Below are 7,079 nucleotides of genomic sequence, written 5' to 3' on the forward strand. Positions count from 1 at the left end.
TTCCCAAAAAGCCTGGCACCACAGCTAACAATGATCTGCGCCCAGTAGCTTTGACCTCAAATGTAATGAAATGTTTTGAGAGGTTTGTTGTGTCACTATTGGAGAGAGAAGTGGTCTCAATGGTGGACACTAATCAGTTTGCTTACAACAAAAACAGGAGCACTGAAGACGCTGTCCTAAGCATTGTCCATCTTGTGTCTCAACATCTGGAAGATACCAAGGCCTATGCACGCATTCTATTTGTTGATTTTAGTTCTGCTTTTAATACAGTACAAACACATCTGCTTTTAGAGAAACTGTCTGCAATGGGAGTCAGTGCTTTTTTAATAAAATGGTTTTATGCTTTTTTTAAACAACAGAACTCAATGTGTTAAGGTCAGTGGGACACTATCAGACGTCAGACACAGCAACACCGGGGTTCCACAAGGCAGTGTGTCATCACCAGTGCTTTTCACCATTTATACAAATGACTGTAAAAGCACACATCAAAATAATAGCATTTTGAAATATGCAGATGACACTGCTATTGTGAGTCTTTTATCTAAGGATACGGACACATCCTTATATCACAATGAAACTGACAGCTTCACAAAAAGGTGTGAAAGGAACTTTCTTGTGATTAATCCAACAAAAACACAAGAAATTGTTTTTGACCCTTGGCATATATGTGAGCATGAACCTGTCCACATAGATAATATGATCATCCAGCAAGTGGACTCCTACAAATATCTTGGGGTCCACTTGGACAGTGCTCTCTCTCCTGAAAGGCTCACACTGACTCTCTCTGCTCACGGCTGCAGCAGAGGCTGTACTTTTTAAGGAGGCTGAGGCTGTATGGAGTGGGAATAAACATCCTGCTTGTTTTTACAGAGCAACACTTGAGAGCCTCATCTGTTATGGGATCACAGTGTGGTTTGGTACCCTGTCTGTCCAGCTGAAAAACAAGCTTGCTCACATCCATAAAACAGCCATGAATGTAGTAGGGCTAAAAGATTACCTTCCTATTCAAGCCTTATATGAAGAGGCAGTGGTAAGAAGAGGGAAAATCATTTCAAAGGACCCAGAGCATCCTCTTCACAGTATGTCCTGCTGCCTTCGGGACGGAGACTGAGGGTGCCACAGTGTAGGACTAACAGATTTTAGTTGTCCTTTGTCCCATCTTCTATTAAACTGCTGAACACTAGATCTTCACGTACATCAGATTCTCTGCACAGCACTTAACCTGCACTTTACCAACTCTGTGGCTGAATGTGTGTTGTTTGTATCTGTTTTATTGTTTTCTGTACTGTTTTTAAGCAACATGTAGCACTGTGCCCAGGACAAATTTCCCTTTGGGGACAATAAAGTTTTTTCTATTCATTTTTATTCTATGAGTAAATTACAAGAAACGTGTGTCAACAATCGCATAACCTAGGGCCCCTTCACACATAGTACGAATAAGTACACAAATCATGGTGGAACAGCTAGTTTGAGCGAACCACGACAACACTGAGCTGACGGGCAGGCGTGAACAAACCTGCTGCGATGGGTTCATGTAAGTGATGGTTTCGTGCATGAACGTGCATGAAACCATCGCAGTGGGAACACAGTGCAAGGGGTAGGTAAGGTTTGACCTTACTTGTGTGAAGTGCCTTGAGGCAACTTTGTTGTGATTTGGTGCTATATGTATGAAAATAAGTTGAAATTGAGCAGCTGGATTATGTGTAACCACATGACACAGCTGCTGTAAAAAAAACAAAAAAAACATGCCACCCACGGGATTCGAATCTGCAATTTACAATAGCTCTGATGTGAGCCAGAAACTTTACCCCTGCACTATCATTGCTGTCCTGTAAAAGTTGTGGAAAAATGCCTAAAATCAAAAGTACATGAATGTTTTTTTTTGAAAGAGAAAAAAAGTGCCATGATAACTGACCAAACTGCATTTGTTGCGGCGTATTTCTGCTGATATGAGACTGAAATTGGCATATTTGTTGCACTGTTGGCTTGTCATGCAGTCCTGCAGCACGCCGCTCACAGGACAACGCGTGTTCTGTCAGACAGACGTGACATTCAGATCGACTACTGGATGTCCACATGAACTGACAGTTTGTTTCAGCTGGGACAGTTGTCAATGTGCGCACATCTCCAGCCCATCGCAAAACCGATATATGTTTTTATGTATTTCCGCGTGAGGACAGCAAGCACACACATGCGCTCAATGACGTCAAACCCTATCACCCCAACCAAAGGAAAGTCAGCCATGTTACATCATTACTTCCTGGTGTAGGTCCAGGAGGAGGATCATCCTTGTATTGTCTGTGCTTTATAACAGGAATTAAATATTCAAAAATGCGGTTGTGCTTTTGTGTGTGCGTGTGTGTGTGTGTGTGTGTGTGTGTTTGCGGCAGTGTGAGCAGTGCGGCAGCTCTCCTGTATTCTAGCTGATACGTTCCAGATAGCGAGATCGAAAACTGGAACCCTGCAGTTTCTGCTACCTGGGTGATCAATGAAGGTGTCCCCAAAGTAGTCGACTGCAGGCTGGAGCTCCTCAGGCAGTCTCTTCTGAACTAGCTCAAGCAAAGCGACCACATCTTCTGGTGGCACAAAGGCCAGAGCAGGCAACACCCTGGATGCAAGTCAGAGCTTGGCATCAGCAGCATATCTCTCCTGGAGCTCCTCTGCCTGCACCTATGGTACACACACTGAGCCAAATGGTAAAGGTACCCTTGCTTTTACCATTGGTTATATGATATGGACAGTGGTTATATCCTTCTAACCCCCCTTAAGGAGGCTGGTATGTGTGTTCCTCAAGCTCAGGTCCTCTACCAGAGACCTGGGAGTTTGAGGGTTCCGCACTGTATCTTAGCTGTTTCTAGGACTGAACTATTCTAGACAAAGACCTCTGGTGTTGTGTCTGGAGTCTGATGGAGCTGCTCTTCCAATTTGGGGGATACAGCTCCTAGTGCTGCTGTTACCAGTGGGACCACTTTGGACTTTACTTTCCACATCTGCTCCAGTTGCTCCTTCAGTCCTTGGTACTTCTCTATTTTCTCGTGCTCTTTCTGATGATGATGCTGTAGGGCAGCAATAGGGCAGTGCAGGCTCGTTTGAACCCCTACGTAAAATGGTGGGATTTGACAATGTTTTGGGACAGCCGGTGTCAGGATGGCAGAGAATCCCAGGGTGAAGTGTGGGAGTTTCAGCACAAACCATTCGGCTCGGCTCGGTAAACTTAAAAGCATAGCGGACCTGCTGGTTTAAGATGTGCCAGTTTAAATGGTTTCCGCTGAAACTCCCATCCTCCGAGTGGTTGTGCTGACACGCCTACACTCCGCCCAGGGATTAGTCTCTTCCCACAAATAGTGTCAGTTCAAACAGGAAAATGGTGTACTGTTTTGTTTTCAGCTGCAATCACTGAAACAGCCATGAAAAGTGCAGTTTTTTGGTCCCAGTGGAGAAGGGAAAACAAGGCAAATGGGAGAGGTTGTGTTGGTGTTAGTCTACACAGCTAGCCAGAGTAGCTTTGTTCTCTCGCTTACACAACCACCTTGACACATTTGAGCTCCGGGTCATAAACAAACCACAACATGTCCACTTTCCTCCGCATGGTCACTTTTTCTTTGCATTCTTACTTTGCTTGTGTGTAATTTGCACAAAAACTCAGAGAAAGTACTGTGTTTCTGTCCATGGAAGTAGCGAAATTACGTCATAACGCATTACATTTTACTCCTTTAAGTGAGACTGCATTGCTACATTGATGACAAATTTCCCTTATCAACCACTTTATCTTTTTGTTTGGCCAACAGCTGCTTGTCTGTTTAAAATTTGAAGTCCCATAGGACATTAGCCCTGGCATTCTCAACTACCTTCGTGGCGTCTCCCATCAGGACTTGGGGACTTCCTGTACAAGATTCCCAACACTTGGTTGTGCCTCTCAGTGTACACTGTCCCAGCTTGCATCTTGCATCTTGCTACTATGTGCTGAACTGTCTCTGGGTCACATTTGCACAGCCTGCAATTTGGGTCCTGACGGCTGTGGTAGACTCCTGCCTCTATGGATCTGGTGCTTAGGGCTTGTTTCTTGTGCCGACATGATCAGAGCCTCTGTGCTGTCCTTTAGGCTGGCCTTTTCTAGACATAAGGTCCATGTCAGTTGTTGAGGAACCACAACAAACTGATGGGAAATGGGCAACTAGAACAAGATGTACATGGACAAGGATTGACAACATGGAACTGATAGAATGCTGATATGACAGCAGACCCAATGACAGTGGTTATATGCAACGCAAGTTGGAACTATGGGTGAACAGAAGATGAACCTTCACACTCAGTGCTCCAACATCAATAGAAGGAAGCTACTCTCAAAACTGAATACACACACACACAAACACACACACACACACACACACACACACACATATATATATATATATATATATATATATATATATATATATATATATAGACTCACCGTTTGTTGTCCATTCTGTTATTTATCACCAGTTAATGTCAGATTAGTTCTTTATCACCTTTTGTTCTATTTATTTTTATGTGTGGCTTATGTTCTAGTACAAGTTTTCTTGGTTCGTGTTAGTTTGTTTCCCCGATGTCTTTCTCTCTTTTGTGACCACTGTTTTTGGATACTCTTTTTGTGCACCTGTTACCTGACAAACTGTTGGAATGTTTTCACCTGGCTCTGCCAATAAATGACTATGTTTTGATACATCCCTCGAGTGTAACCTGTCTGCATACTCGGGTGCATTATTATAACTAAACCATAACAATTTGTCAATAAATGCGTGCATAAAGTTGTGAATGTCCCACACTATCAGCTGTGGTGCACTTCAGTATTCATGAATAGTGTGGTTCATTTAAGTGGTATACGAGGTCTGTTAGAAAAGTATCGGACCTTTTTATTTTTTTCAAAAACCTGATGAATTTGAATCACGTGTGCTTGCATGAGCCAACCTTGAACCTTCGTGCGCATGCGTGAACTTTTCACGCCTGTCGATTTCATTATTTCCTGGTAAGCAGCCTTTGTGTGAGGTGTGTGTTGTGCGCTCGGTAGATTTCATTTCAAGGAAAAAGACATCAAATTTTGCCAGAAACTGGGCGACAGCCAGGTGGAAACCATTCAGATGATTCAGACGGCTTTCGGTGACGATGCTTTGGGCATCACACAGATTAAGGAGCGGTACAACCGGTTTAAAGACGTCTGCACAACGGTGGAGAGCGAGCCACACTCCGGTCGGCCATCAACATGCTGAAATGACCAGATCATTTCCAAAGTGAACGCTGTGGTGATGCGGGACTGTCGTGTGACTGTCCGAGAAATTGCGGATGAGGTGGGCATCAGCACTTTTCGGTACATTCCACTGTGACAGAAGATTTGGCCATGAAAAGAGTGGCGGTGAAATTCATGCTGCTGCTGACGGTGGAGCAAAAGCGCCTCCGTGTTGAAGTCTCACAGGACATGCTGTGACATGCCCACCTCTTCCACAATGTCTCAGATAGTCACACCACTGAAAAGTCACAGAAAGCCGCCTGAATTATCTGAATGGTTTCCACCTGGCTGTTGCCCAGTTTCTGGCAAAATTTGATGCGGCGCTGCTCCAGTCGTTCTGTCTTTGTCCTTGGAATGAAAAAAAACACCGAGCGCACGACACACACCTCACACAAAGGCTGCTTACCAGGAAATGATGCAATCGACAGGCGTGAAAAAGTTCACACATGCGCACGAAGGTTCAAGGTTTGCTCATGCAAGCACACGTGATTCAAATCCATCAGGTTTTTGCAAAAACTAAAAAGGTACAATACTTTTCTAACAGACCTTGTATTGTATTCTGCCTTCATCTGACCCCAGGGGGCCATGGCTATCCTCTAACAATGTAGCTGATGACTCCTCAAATGAACCCAACACAATGAACTCCATTCCCACACACACAGAGAGTAGTGAAGACGGCAATCAGCCTGTTGAAGGGGCGGTGGTGCTGCCTGGCCAGGTTGGGGGTGCTGCTGTACCCACCTGAGGTGTGCTGCATTGTGATGGCCTGTGGTGTCCTCCACATCTCGCTGATCTCTTGTGATGGCCCCGGCGTCTCCACTGGCTCTGCTGGCAGAGCTGGTGGGGGAGTCTGTGCTGTCTCAAAGGAAACTAAACATAAGTCAATGTCTTTTATATCCTGGAGACTTTACACAGGAGCTGTGTGTATTGTGAGCAGCCTATTGTATGACCAGTATAATGACAACATTTATGAGTTCATCATATGTTTGGGGGGAGGCGATGGTCTAATGGTTTAAGCGTTGGGCTTGAGACCAGAAGATCCTCAGTTGAAATCCCAGCATGACCGAAAAATCACTAAGGTCCTTGGGCAAGGTCCTTAATCCCCTGTGTAGTGTGTAGTGAATGCATTGTATCGCAACACCCTCACATCGGGGTTTTGTAAAGTGCTTTGAGTGTCTGATGCGGATGGAAAAGCACTATATATATATATATATATATATATATATATATATATATATTTATATACACAGTCCATTTACCATTTTACCATTTCTATTAGGGATGATCCTCCACTTAATTGTCCACATTTATATCTGACCATTTTTTACTTCAGTGTGTGTGCTGCTCTGAGCCAACAGCATTTAGTGTCTTCCACATACACTCACTTCTTTCCTTTCATAGTTATCCCAGTTGACAGAGTACCAAATAAACTATCCCTGCATGTCTCCATGTCATTTCCAGTAATCTGTAGCTCACACTCTGTACAATTAATTTTTTGTGTTATGTTGAATTACCAGACTGAGAGGGGAATCCCATGTACCAGGGTCTATTTACAAGGGCTGCAGCTATCGATTATTTTTGTAATTGAAATATTCTATTGATTATTCTGGTGATTAATCGAGTAATCAGATAAAAAGTACTTTTGCATTTTAAAGGTCATCAATAGTCCAGGGCTCTCCTAAACAATGGCACAATGTCGCTGCACCAAAGTCTTGACCACTCTGGCACGTCGGAAGCCATACGGCCGACCGCAAGCAACACTCTGTTAAAGCAGAAGATGCTTTGTGAATCTTTATCTTCCAAGGGAAAATTC

This window comes from Thalassophryne amazonica, chromosome 10 (assembly GCF_902500255.1).
Source record: "Thalassophryne amazonica chromosome 10, fThaAma1.1, whole genome shotgun sequence".
NCBI lineage: Eukaryota > Metazoa > Chordata > Actinopteri > Batrachoidiformes > Batrachoididae > Thalassophryne > Thalassophryne amazonica.